This window comes from Cnephaeus nilssonii, assembly GCF_951640355.1.
Source record: "Cnephaeus nilssonii genome assembly, chromosome: 6".
In the NCBI taxonomy this organism is placed as follows: Eukaryota; Metazoa; Chordata; class Mammalia; order Chiroptera; family Vespertilionidae; genus Cnephaeus; species Cnephaeus nilssonii.
Genome location: NC_137077.1, coordinates 28,536,975 through 28,551,515, shown reverse-complemented (window position 1 = coordinate 28,551,515; position 14,541 = coordinate 28,536,975). Strand labels below are relative to the sequence as shown.

General features: G+C 39.2%; 1 pseudogene across 1 annotated transcript; it reads right to left on the bottom strand.

Moving 5' to 3' along the window:
- Positions 1-4,692: 4,692 nt before the first annotated feature.
- Positions 4,693-14,239, bottom strand: LOC307102081 (phosphorylated adapter RNA export protein-like; annotated as a pseudogene). The gene is made up of 2 exons: positions 14,176-14,239; positions 4,693-5,523 (listed from the first exon to the last, which is right to left on the bottom strand). The product of its transcript is annotated as a phosphorylated adapter RNA export protein-like (transcript).
- Between the last annotated feature and the right edge of the window lie 302 nt (positions 14,240-14,541).

Below are 14,541 nucleotides of genomic sequence, written 5' to 3'. Positions count from 1 at the left end.
CTTAGCACAATGCCTCGTATGTCAGGTGCTCAAGATTTTGAATGAATGTATGAATCTCCACATACACATCAAAATTATATACATAAAAATTGCCTCATGCTTGGATAACTCCTAATTATTTTTTTAGATGAACCAGATATGCTCATTGCTTACCTTACTATTTCCTGAGAGTAAGGCAGGTCTTTACAGAAGCTGCTTTAACTCATTCTGGTAAATGGACTATTAATTTATTTGATATCTCAATTTGAACTATAACAGTCAAAAGTTAGTTGACCTTCCAAATAGCCACACTACTTTCCTCTCTTTACAGACTACACATTGGCAATATGTTATCATATTATTGCAAATAGCAAACAAAACTGACAGAAAACTTGATCCAAAATAGGTACTTTTGCCAATTGTGCACTGATGGACATTTGTTGTGTTGTGTTTATGTTCTGCTTACCCAGCTCTCAGGGAGATACTCAGAATACCAACCATGCCAATATTAAAATTCTCCCAAACACATGCTCTGTTGAAAAGCTCTAACTTATTAGGGTCAAGACAAAGTTGTCAAGAAGATTTATATCATGTAGTTTGTTTTAAATACAATGAAGTCTAAAGAGTAAACATTTTAGGGGGGGAAAAAAACAGCCTTTCAAATTATTCCAGTCCATTACCTGGTAGTGTGTTTTTATTTCACATTTTGACATGCAACAAAAAAGCGTTAGACTTAGAGATCTAAGCTTTGTGTAACTTTGGTGCAGCTTATTTTTACTGTCCATCTCTTGTAAAATGGCGGAATGTTTACCCACCACATTTCATCATGTGCATTGAAATAGATAACATCATGAAATAGCTTGAACTGCTGATATAAATGCTTTAAAATAAAGATGGTGTTTTCTTAGAGAACAGAGGAAAGGTAATTTAAATTAGTGCAGTTTGCATGCTGTTCCCATCTCTGAGCAGCTTCCTGTGATTTATTCCTCTGTTATCCATCACTTATTTTTTTAAAAAAAAATATTTTTATTGATTTCAGAGAGGAAGGGAGAGGGAGAGAGATAGAAACACCAATGATGAGAGAGAATCATTGATCGGCTGCCTCCTGCATGCTCCCCACTGGGGATCCAGCTGAAACCCAGGCATGGGCCCTGACTGGGAATTGAACTGTGACCTCCAGGTTCATAGTCAAGGCTCAACCACTGAGCCACACTGGCCAGGCCGTCCATCACTTATTTTCAAAATGATTAGTCAGAAATAAAACTGGAGTAGTAGTTGTTCCGTTCTGATATAGTGGTATATTAGAATTGCCCTCTATGGTTCATTTAAGGATGGAGATGAGTTGCTTTTAGAAGCAGTTAAAAGAAAGAGGGGGGGAAAAAAAAAACGAGAAAGGAAGAAAAGAAGGAAGGGAGGAGGGAATGGAGGGAGGAACCACTCTGTACCATGATTCTATTTATCTATGAGTTAATGCTTTTGAAGCTCAAATTGATTTTTCAAAGTCTTTCTTTTTTTTCTGTTCAGTACCTCCATTACAGACAACTATGTTTGATAATTCCTTCTTTTCAGACCAGAAAAAAATGATCATCAGAAATAACTTTCTCTTTTTCAATCCCTTCACACTTAAAGGTTAATGGTTGCAGTGCTGCAGGAGTAAATATAATTCAATGCAATTAGGCAGCAGAATCAGAAGGGAGAAGCTGAAGGAGACTACTGATGGAGATGGGTTAGAGAAAAGGGCTGAGCGCATCACAGAAGGAAAAATCTTCACCAGGCAGCTCGGATGGCTCTCAGAATTGTTCCAAGGTATTTATGTGCCTGAACAGCAGCCTCTTGTGTAGTCTTCAGGAATTCATTGAATCAGAATTGCTGTGGCTTGAATAGGCCTCATTTTTTAAATCTTGTTGTACAGGAGGAAGTAGAGACAAGACAATATAATTTGCAGAGCCCAAAGCAAAATGAAAATGTTGGGCTCCTTGTTCAAAAATTCTTAGGCATTCAATGGCAACAGCAGAGCATTCCAACAATCACAGGATGCCTCTGAGAGCAGGGTCCTTTGTGACTACACAGCCTGTGTGCCCATAAAGCCACTCCTGAGACAAGGTCAGACAGGTTAAATTATTTGCCGAAGGTGAGAAAACTGGTTAGGAGTGGATCTAACATTCTGATTCTTTGTTTAGTTTTTCTTTCTTCTGCATGCTATTATTTCTTTATATTTGCTTCCTGTTTAGCTTAAAATAACATAGATTTACTCATTCATTATTTAATAAATATTTCTTGAACACAGACTATGTGACAGGAACTATATTAAGAACTCAGCAAACAAATTTGGAGGGCAACTTGGCCATACAAGACAAATGCCTTAAAATGGCTCTCTCTTCCTCCCTTCCTCTCTCTATTCCTTCCTTCCTTTTTTTTTTTTTTTCCTTCTTTCCTCCTCTCCCTGTGTCCCTTCCTCTCTCTCTTCTTTTTGGCACCCGTTTGGCCCAGAAATAACACTTTTTGGAATTTATCTAAGTCAGTAATGTGAAATGTGAGCAAAATTATACATATAGAGCTGTTCATCATAGTGATTTTTTTCCCTCATAAATGCCCAAGAATTTGGGGTGTTGTTAGGCACATTTTGGTATGCCTATGTTAACAAATGACCATTAAAATTTTGTTTATAATATATAATTAGTAAAAAAGCAAGGTTTAAGTAGTATAGCATGATTTAAAAATAAATTTTTGTTGTTAGAAAATATCTGTTTGTATCCCAGCCAGTGTTGCTCAGTGGTTGAGTGTCAGCCATGAGCCAGGAATTCACAGTTTGATTTCCAGTCAGGCCACATGCCTGAGTTGCAGGCTTGATCCCCAGTGAGGGGCATGCAGGAGGCAGCCAAACAAAGATTCTTCCTCATCATTGATGTTTCTATCTTTCTCCCTATCTCCCTTCCTCTCTCTGAAAATCATTAAAAATGTGTTAAAAAGATGAAAATATCTGTTTGTAACAAATATTTTGGAAGGACATATACCCAAATGTTAACAGTGATTAACATTTTGTAATTAGTTTTTCTCTTTGTATTTGGCTATATTTCCCAATATTTCTTTATTGAGCACATATAATTCTTATAACAAAATTTTAAGTTCCACATATATTAAACTATGGAAATCTATATTTTTTTCTTTTTAAAAACAATTTATTGGGGTGACATTGGCTAATAAAATTATATGTTTCAGGTGAATGATTCTATAATACATCATCTCTATATTGATGTATTGTGCGTTCACCGCCCCAAATCAAGTCTCCTTCCATCACCATTTATGTTTTCTTAAATGCCTAGAGAAGAGCAGCAATTCTGTTTTACTACAGAAAAATATTAATGATCAATTTTCATATATCAAAGTTTCTGATAGACTAAACTAAATGTTCATCGTAAGCTTGAAATATTCCCCTTATAGTTAGTTGAAAGGATTTTTACAGGTTATATAACCTAATCTTCCAAATGACAAAATTGACTCCAGTATATCCTGTATAACTAATATAAACGTACTGAATTTAGAGATAGATTTATTTTAGTCATGAAAAAGTGGATCTTAGCTAAATTATAACAAAGAGAAGCCTATTTGAAACCAGAACACTGATATTCTGTGACTTCACTATGGATATGTAGGTGTAACTGTGCATGGTAAAGGCGTGGGTGTGTTATTGAATAGACACTCTTTGAAACATGCATCCAAATGAATCGTTGACTTTTGGCCACTGTACTTGTTATTTAGTGTCACCATTCATCAGGAACTCTGTTTTGAATGCCTTGATAGAAAGATTAGGAGCTCTTCCCCCAGAGTGCTGTCATAGAGGCTGGTCTACCTAGGACAAGGGGCTCATTCAGAACCTCGCTCGGTGACTTATTTTATATTTGTAACTGTATGGGTAAAATTTTTTAAATAATTACTACATTTTTAAAAATGAAAAGGTAACTTTCAAAAACTAATATAAAATTAAAGACACCAGAAAGACATGCAAAATAATATGGAGAACAGTTGCACTCATTGACACAGAGTAGAAAAGTTGTTGCCAATGGTTAATAAAAGGTATATACTTTTAGCTATAAGATGAATAAATTCCAAGGATCTAATGTATAACGTAGTAACTGTAGTTGATAACAGTGTATTGTGTAATAGAAATTTGCTATGTAGAACTTAAATGTTTTCACCAAAAAAAGGGGAGTGTTTAATATGTGAGGTGATAGATGTGTTAATTAACTTCCTATCTTTTGATATCTGATATCTGTACATATATCAAATCATCACATTGTACACTTCAAATATCTTTCAATTTTATTTCTCAATTATACCTCAACTAGAGGCCTGACGTTCGTGCACAGGCATGACGTTCATGCACTGGGGGGGAGGGGTGGTTCCTCCCCATGGCCTGCACCCTCTCGCAGTCTGGGACCCCTAGGGGATGTCCACCGAGGGGTCCTTAGAGCTACCGCCGCTGCGCTCTCCAGCTGTGAGCCTGGCTTCTGGCTGAGCGGCGTTCCCCCTGTGGGAGCGCACTGATCACCAGGGGGCAGCTACTGCATTGAGCACCTGCCCCCGGGTGGTCAGTGTGCATCATAGCAACCCGGTCATTCCGCTGTTCAGTTGATTTGCATATTAGCCTTTTATTATATAGGATAAAGCTGAAAAGCATAATATGAAGTCTGGTGTCATTTTAAAATCCGAATTTTATAAAGAAAACACATGCAATTCATGAAAATGATCAACCTCAATGGCTTCCTCGGCAACCAACTTGGTTTCTCCGTGTCCTTCCTGTGATTCATCAAGAGAGGCCAGGGCCTCATTTGTGTTGCTTGCAAACGTTTCTTGTGATATATCATCATCCTCTTGAAAATTTAGACTTTTAACAGCCTGTTTCATCTTTTCCCCCAACACTTGTGTTCTCTTCTTCCTAACAGCTTTTTTATTTTCAAATTCCTTTTGCTTCTCAATGTAGAAAATGTCCTTAAATTGTTCCTCACTGATACTAGGAGTGTTTTTCCGGAGATCCAGGAAAAATTCACCCACTGTTCTTCTCCCACTGCCACTCATTATAAAAAGGCCACCATTTTATTCAATGTCAGTAGTTTTCATCAGAAGTTCAATTGCCTTTTTGTTCCCAAGTATACTCACTACTTGGGCTACTAGATCTTTCTTTGGTTCCTACAACCTGTAAGTAATTTCATTAGCACCTTATTCCTGAGAATCGTTCTCCGTGATCTCATACCGGCCTCTATATGGTTCATTTCTAATGTGTCTCCTAGTCTGTCTTTGACAGGTCATTTTTGTTTGAGATGACCTTTTCCTCCTCCTTTGAGCCTGTTTTCTTGCCACATCACATGTATTCATCTAGCTCTTTGTCTAATTCTGTTGTATGTTCTCGAGGCTCCCTTTTAAGTGTCTTAGCAGGCAAATAAGTGCAGGTCTCAGAATGTCTGCTTTTGTCAATAATGCCTTCCATTTTCAGGATACCATATTCAGTGGCCACTGAATCTTGATTCTGCTCCTGGGTCACAGCACCTCATGTGATATTAACCTTCTTCCTGCAGCAAAAGGCGGTTTCTGGCTACTCTGGCCAAATGTCACATCGGCATGGATTTTCAAATTATTCATTTTTATTGAAGGCAGAAACCTTTCTAAAAATAGGTTTCTTAAGGTGATCCAAGAGTTGACTATAGTTTACAAAACAGATTAAAGAAAGATATGTAGGAAGTTATTACAAGTTATTCTTTATGGCAATATACTTGAACTCGGTATTTCCTGAAATACATTGTCATTGAAGTTGGATTTAAGGATCTCAGGAGGAAAAGAAGAGAAAAATCATTATTAGTTGTTTTTTTTTATTAATAAAGAGTGCAAAAATAAAATTAGTTTTGGCAGTCCTTAAAAAAGAAAAAATATGCAGAGAAAATTGTTTAAAGGATTATATAAAAATGTTTTTAAAAAATATATTTTATTGATTTTTTTACAGAGAGGAAAGGAGAGGGATAGAGAGTTAGAAACATCGATGAGAGAAACATCAATCAGCTGCCTCCTGCACACCCCCTACTGGGGATGTGCCTGCAACCAAGGTACATGCCTCTGACCGAAATCAAACCTGGGACCCTTCAGTCTGCAGGCCAACGTTCTATCCACTGAGCCAAACCGGTCAGGGCTGAAAATGTTAATAGTACTTACGTCCAGGGAAAAATTTATAATAAAACTTTTTTTGATTCCTAGTTGATTCCTAGTACCTGCTCTATGCCCCAGATTTCCAAGACAAATGGATCTTTATCTTTTAGTGTTTGGTATATAAAGGTTGTTTAATACACTGTGCAATGATAAAGGTGGTGGTAAAATTACTTTTCCTTACAAATGTAAACTACTAAAACAATAAGAAGATAAATCTATGTTCTATAGCTTAGAATATACTTTCTTATTCTATAAATATTCTGAAAATTTTTGTTCACTATTAGTTTTTGAATTATTTTCAACCCACAATGATTCCTAAAGCATTTAGCAACACCCCACTGATAACACACCCACCTTGGGAAAGGGTGCAGACTGCATGAAGGTACTCTATATTGTTCTTTCCATCTGGTTTCTAGGAGTAGTTTTGTGGACAGATTGACTGTCGATTAAAATTTAAACCAAAAAAACTTTGACTTTATTTTATTATTATTTTTAAAAATAAATCTTTATTGTTCAGATTATTACAATTGTTCCTCTTTTACCCTCCCATAGCTCCCCTCCACCCGGTTCCCACCCCACCCTCTGCCCTTACTCCCCCCCTCCCCCGCCACTGTCCCCATCTATAGGTGTACGATTTTTGTCCAGTCTCTTCCCACACCCCCCACACCCCTTTCCCCCCGGAGAATTGTCAGTCCACTCCCTTTCTATGCCCCTGATTCTATTATATTCACCAGTTTATTCTCTTCATCAGATTTTTAATTCACTTGATTTTTAGATTCACTTGTTGATAGACATGTATTTGTTGTTCATAATTTTTATCTTTACCTTTTTCTTCTTCTTCCTCTTCTTAAAGAATATCTTTCAGCATTTCATATAATACTGGTTTGGCGGTGATGAACTCCTTTAGCTTTTTCTTATCTGTGAAGCTCTTTATCTGACCTTCAATTCTAAATGATAGCTTTGCTGGGTAGAGTAATCTTGGTTGTAAGTTCTTGCTATTCATCACTTTGAATATTTCTTGCCACTCCTGACTGGCCTGCATAGATTCTGTTGAGAAATCAGCTGACAATCATATGGGTGCTCCCTTGTAGGTAACTAACTGTTTTTCTCTTGCTGCTTTTAATATTCTCTCTTTGTCTTTTGCCCTTGGCATTTTAATTATGATGTGTCTTGGTGTGGTCCTCTTTGGATTCCTTTTGTTTGGGGTTCTCTGCGCTTCCTGGACTTGTAAGTCTATTTCTTTCACCAGGTGGGGGAAGTTTTCTGTCATTATTTCTTCAAATAGGTTTTCAGTATCTTGCTCTCTCTTTTCTTCTGGCACCCCCATAATTCGGATGTTGGTACGCTTGAGGTTGTCCCAGAGGCTCCTTACACTATCTTCATATTTTTGGATTCTTTTTTCTTTTTTCTTATCCGGTTGGGTGTTTTTTGCTTCTCTGTATTTCAAATCTTTGACTTGATTCTTGCGATCCTCTAGTCAAAAACTTTGACTTTAAAGGCTCTTTTTGTGCTTGTGTTTCAATTCTTATGATTCCAGCATTTCCAGTACCAAGCATCATCAATGCTGCCTTCTGGTCATGACTGGGCCTGCCTGCCCTTCCAATTACCCCTATTCTAAAATAAATTCTTCCTTCTCCCAAGCCATAAGAATACTTCTACATTAAAAAATACATCTACATCTAGGAACTAATTGGTCCTTTCATAGGCCATATTAAGATATGGATGACTGATAATCTGCCCTAAAATTCTAAAAAGAGATTGCTTAGTAGTAGATAAAACATTCAATTAGTAGAGTTTCAGGCAGGAGGCAGATGTTTTTGGATAAAGGAAACAATTTGATAGCTTGTAGAAGTAGATAAAATTAAGAGGTCCATCCAACTGTGTTCTGTTCAGTTCTATGCAGAGGCTTTAAGATTCTTGGCCTCTGACCCTAGAAATATACTAACAAGTACATATTTTAGATCATTTTTTGCCCTTCCATTAGGCCCATGGTCAGCTCTGTTTTTTGTGTGGTTTTTGTTTTCTTTTGGAAACTGGGCTGTTGCACAGTTAACAATTGTCCCTAGTTTACATTTTATAGATTTCTTTTCCCAGATCCACCCCACGAAAAGTTGTTTCTTTCCAGCACTAGACCCAATCTCAGCTTGGGTAGACTGCACCATTCCAATTTGTTTTGCTTGAACATTCAGCATGATGATCTATCCCCAATCCACTAACTAATATTGTCTATATATATAGAAGCCTACGCAACTGTTACGACCAGACGACTGGATGACTGGATGACCTGCTAGTAGCTATGATGGGCACTGACCACCAGGGGGAAGACACTCAATGCAGGAGCTGCCCCCTGGTGGTCAGTGCGCTCCCATAGCCAGCCTCCTGTGGCCGGCCAACCTCCCACGGTCCCTCCCCCCGGCCGGCCGGCCCCAATCAGCCCTGATCAGGACTGGGTGAGACAGCTCCGATCGGCCCTGACCGCCAGCCAGGCCATGGGACCCCACCCATGCACAAATTAGTGCACTGGGCCTCTAGTTTAATATAAACTTCACATTATGGACAGTTGTTGCTCACAGCAACCTCAGAAATGTTCCATTGGCTCCTTTCTTAAGGTCTTTCTTTACAATGCAAATACTCCAAGTGTGAATAACACTTTCAACTAATTTACGCTGAGGTGTTAGTATTTTTTTTTTTATAGCCTTTTTCCTCAGAAGGAATATAGGGAAGTTAGAGAATGGAGGAGGGAGGTTATGGAAAAGGAAAGGAAGAAGGAAAGAGGCAAAGAAAGGGAAGAGAAGGGATAAGGAGGGATTATAGAAACTGATAGCACCTAAAGACTTCATGATTTAGCCACCTCACGGTTTTTATTTTGGATCAACATTTTAGAATAACATCTGGAGGAAGTTCATTAAATGAGTTTACTCTTTAATTGATACTTCTAAGGAACCCAAGGAGACCTATTCTGAATCCCAGGTTTCCAAATATAGAATTTTTTATAAATATTGATCCAGACATTTCATGGTATATTTATTATAGAGAGACAAACTTTCATGCTCTTGATAAATAAAGTTTTCTACTCACATATCTCATGGCCCTGTGAATTCTTTAAAGTTTGTAAAATAAAAACTTTTCCTCAAAGTGTGACAATATTATACATGCCTTAGGACATGTTTGATATAAAAAAAACAAGATTTCCTCTAAGCTATCTAAAGAAAAGAAAGACATCTACAGAACATGGAGCAAGAAATAGGGCCAAATCTCCCAAGGGACTGAGGACTGAAAAGTTATAGGTGACTAAGGCAACTTTTGGTACATTTTTCCTTTTTCTCAATTTTACTCCCTCCCCCGTTGCACATTTGCCACACTCTTTAATTCTCCTTATCTCTATGCTTTTATTCTCTTTACAGAACAGCTTTCTTCACTCCCCTTTTACAAGGCACATCATGTAAGGTTGTCAGATTGAGCAAATAAAAATATAGGAGCCTGTATTTTACTTGGTAACCCCAAAATCATGCCTGCCAACTCAGTGTCCTCATTTCCTGGGTCTACCTGATTCATGACCAGAGCTAATTTACAGGAGTTTCTGTGTCCTAATTCAAAATTCAGGGGGGAGAATCTAATTAGTTTAGCTTGGGCCAGTGGCCAGCCCTAGTGAGTAAGGCCCTCATAAGGCCCATCTCTATGGGTGGGAAGCATTGTCAGCAGAGGGGTAAGTGTTGATGAGTCAGGCCCAAATGTTACCTAATAAATATAAATGTAGGTTACAAGTATATCTTGTTATACATATAAAAGTTGCTCTTACAAGTTTGTTGAGTTTGTATACCAAGTGTTTTATTGGTCATGTATTCCCCAGTGTCTGGCATCTGGTACTTCATACATGCTGGTGAATTGAGTTAAAAAAGAAACCTTTCAAAAATCATTCTATTTCTCTATTTATTTGAGTATCTGAAAATGTGAAAAGAGACCAGAGCAATTTTCCAGAATTGGTCTTATGAGTTGGTAACCATGTTGCTTTTAGAGGATCCTATGTAATAAAAGCCTAATATGCTAAGTGTCTGGTCGTCTGGTTGTCCATTCAATCAATCAAAGCCTAATATGCTAATGATATGCTAAGGCTGCTCAACCACTCACTATGACATGCACTGACTACCAGGGTGCAGACAGTCGACTGGTCAACCAGTCGCTATGATGTGCACTGACCACCAGGGGCAGATGCTCTGACTGGTAGGTTAGCTTGTGGCTGGGGTCTGGCGGATCAGAACTGAGTGAGACGGGCTGGACATGCCCTGGAACCCACCTGCAGTCCCTCCCCGGCTGGCCAACCTCCCGTGTCCCTCCCCGGCCCCGATAGTGCACTGGTGGGGTGTCTTGGCCTGGCCTGCACCCTCTTGCAATCTGGGACCCCTCAGGAGATATTGGAGAGCCGGTTTTGGCCCGATCTCGCAGGCCAGGCCAAGGAACCCCACTGGTGCATGAATTCATGCACCGGGCCTCTAGTAATATAATAAGGGATCAAATGGAGACTTTTGTTGATTTGACATAGTGTAGACAGGAAATCACTAAAAAGCTCAATGACTAAAAAGCTCAGCAAATATTTCCTCTTGGGCACATTTTACCAAATGGATATCTTTTAAAAGTACATAAATTACTTCCTGGCCAGTGTGGCTCAGTGGTTGAGCATTGACCTATAAACCAGGAGGTCATGGTTTGATTCCCAGTTAAGGCACATGCCCAGGTTGTAGGCTAGATCCCCAGTATGGGGCATGCAGAAGGCAGCTGATCAAAGATTCTCTCTCATCATTGATATTTCTCTCTCTCTCCCTCTCCCTTCCTCTTTCTGAAATCAATAAAAACACATTTTAAAAAGTTTAAAATTTCAGATTAAATGCTTTTCTTCTATTAAACATTTTTAAAAACCTCTTTTAATGGACCATTGCCCTTGTGTTTTCTTGCTGCACGTTGGGCCACTCATAATACTCTTTACATGATTTAATCCTGTTTTCAGGTTGCTTTATGCACAGTAGTAGCTGATGACTTTTTATTTATTATCTATCAGATACATGATGCTAACTAAATAGGGGATAAAATCATCTGTATTATCAACATCTATAGCACGGATGGCTAAAAGTCATACTACTATCAATCCACTCAGGGTCATTATGTTATGAGAAACAGAGCATGGAGGGGAGGAAATTGAACCTGACCTGGGCTAAAAGACGCATGGTCTGGGTTTATATCCTAGCTCTCTTTATTATTTATTGTGATGCCTTAGGCAAGGTTCATACTCTCTATGTCTCAGCTTCTTTAAAGCAGGGATAGATAAATATGCCAGGTCACCTGCCAGGGCTGTTAATCAAATGAGAAAATGTATGTGAAAGTGTTTTTAAACTATAAAATACTTCACAAATATAAAATTTCTCTTGTTGTCTCATAAATTATGTTACTATCTGAGAAAAAATATGCCCTGGCAAGTGTGGCTGAGTAGTCAGAGCAGTGGCCACACACCAGAGTTGTGGGTTTAATTCTGGTCAAGGGCATGTACCTGGATTGCAAGTTTGATTCCTGACGCTGTGGGAAATAATCAATCAATGTGTTTCTCTCAGATTGATGTTTCTCTCTCTCTCTTTCCCTTCCTCTCTCCCTTCCATTCTCTCTAAAAATCAATGGAAAAATCAGCTGAGTATTAACAACAACAACAAAAATGTCATTTGCTATATTGATGGCTATTTTGAGATAGAGGTACAAGCTATAAAGATAGAATTATTCAAAGGAAGATAATTCGTTTGAAATAAATATTACTTTATCGTCTTTAAGGGCAAAACTATTCTTATAGCTTATTATTAGTTTTTAATATCTACACTAATAAAAGAGTAAGATGCAAATTGACAGCACCTCACGATGCCCACCAACCAATCAGGAGTGAGTATGCAAATTAACCCAACAAAGATGGTGGGTTAATTTGCATACACAGGCGCCAAGTGGCTGGGGGTGGGGCAGGGCGCTTGCATTGTTGCCATGGTGATGATGCAGGCGTTCCGCTCCGCCCAGCTGCTCTGGGCCTCTTGGGCAGCGTGGGAAGGCAGAAAGGTGTCTCCAGGCCGGAGCAAAAGCGGTGCTGGCAGCCAGGGGAAGGAAGGCCCATTCTTGCACGAATCTTCATGCATCAGGCCTCTAGTCTATATATATAAAAAGCCAGTGACTGGTCGCTATGACGCCCACTGTGGCCAGTGAACCGGCCTGATAGGGGGTGGGGCTAGCTAGCCAACCTCCTGCGGCCCCTCCCCTTGGTTGGTCCCACTGCCAATTGGCCTCTTCCACCCTGATCAAGGGCGAGGTGGCTGGCCAACCCCCTGCAGCGCCTCTCCCTGGCTGGCCCCACTCCCGATCGTCCCCCTTACCCCAATAGGGGGCAGGGTCCGCTGGCCAATCGCCTGTGGGCCCTCCCCGCTGCCATCCCAGCCCTGACTGGGCCCCGATCAGGGTGGGCCAACCGGCCAACCTCCTGCTGTCTCCTCCTCCCAACAGGCCTGGCCCTATCTACCCTGATCAGGGCCAGGCCGACTGGCCCCCACCTGTGCACAAATTCGTGCACTGGGCCTCTAGTATAATTTAAAATGAACAGAAAGCACATTACGCTTGGGGGAAATATGAGCCATAACAAAACAAAAAAATGAGTAATGAAGCACTTATGGTTACCACATTGTTAAAGGTAGGAATCTTTGAGTCTTTCCCTGTTTGCTGTGCCACTCTCTCATCCCTTATCCTCATGTTGTTGGAATTTCCAGAGAGAAGGAAGGTCCTAGCTATTAGTGCATCCCTGGCCTCACATAGTCTTTAATATTGGTACCCACTCTTTTCTCATTTCATTTTTCTCCATGATCTTCAGCCCCATCAGTTAGTGAAAATGAGAAAGAACTTCTTCTCACAAAATTGTGGGGAAATAAAGGTTTTTTCTGTTGCTGAAAGCTCCCCTTTTCTTGTAATGATTTTGGAACATGTTAGTCTTATCTATGATGATTTTTAGGTCCTAACTGGGGCCTGGTATATATAAATGCCCAATAAATGACTATTAAATTGATAAATTGTAGCTTGGCTGAGTTATAGTCTCAAGAAGAAAGAGAAATAGCTTTTTGTTAATTAATTGATTTAACTACATAAAAATGATATGACAAAGAATTTGACCTTGAAATTTTCTATGGATGCAACCTTTCAATATAAAGTCGTTGTGGAACAGAATAATAATATTAAATCAAACACTTGTGACTTGCCTTATTTGGGAACACTTGTAAATATTCATTTCGAATATTGATAAAGAAAGCAATGTCCATATTCTCTTTTGTATTAACAATTTTTTTTTAAAATATATTTTATTGATTTTTTACAGAGAGGTAGAGAGAGGGATAGAGAGTTAGAAACATCGATGAGAGAGAAACATCGATCAGCTGCCTCTTGTACACCCCCTACTGGGGATGTGCCTGCAACCAAGGTACATGCCCTTGACCGGAATCGAACCTGGGACCCTTGAGTCCGCAGGCCGACGCTCTATCCACTGAGCCAAACCGGTTTCGGCTGTATTAACAATTTTACTAGTTTTTTTTTTATTTAAAAATTTAAAGCCAGTTGAAATAATATCTAACCAAAGTGAATGAGATTTCAAGTCTGCTGCTAACTTGGAAATGATTAACATTTACAAAGGAAAGACAAGCAGGCTCTTTCCAGGCAAGTTTTATGCTTACGAGTTGTGGAAAGATTGCTTATTTTAACCAGTGGGTTGATCTGGGGTGATGAACTTTTAAAACAAGATGGACTATGGCCAATTTGACCTAGAGACACAGAAAATGAGTTATGAAAATAAAACACAGGCCGGATAGAGTTGCGCCGAGGGGCAGTTTTTAATATGCAATTTAAATGCCAGTTATTATTCCATATCTTTTGTTAGACTCATAGATTCTTTACTTGAAACATTCCAACTAGTTAATATATCAGGTTTGTTCATAAACTTACTGTAGAGTCTAGAATTGCTCAGCATTTCATGATGTTCTATTTGTTTCATGCTGCTGTTCAGCATTACCGTTCCGTCTTAACAGAATTCTGTGCCTTGTTTATAGTGCTAGTTTTCTGTTCATATGCTTGAAAAAATTATCTCCACTTTGTAGCTTTGCTTTGTGACTTGTTTCTTGCTTAGGCCCCAAGTTTCTGCCTAACTGGTTAGAGGAATACTTCTGGGCTTGCCACTGTAATTTATTTAATCAGGTCCAGGTCATGGGAACAGAGCAATGATTCTGAGAATGATTTGCCCTTAGCTGAGGTCTGGCCACCCCAGAGAATAGACTGAAGAGTATGGGAGCCACAGCTTCCTGTCTCAAAGCA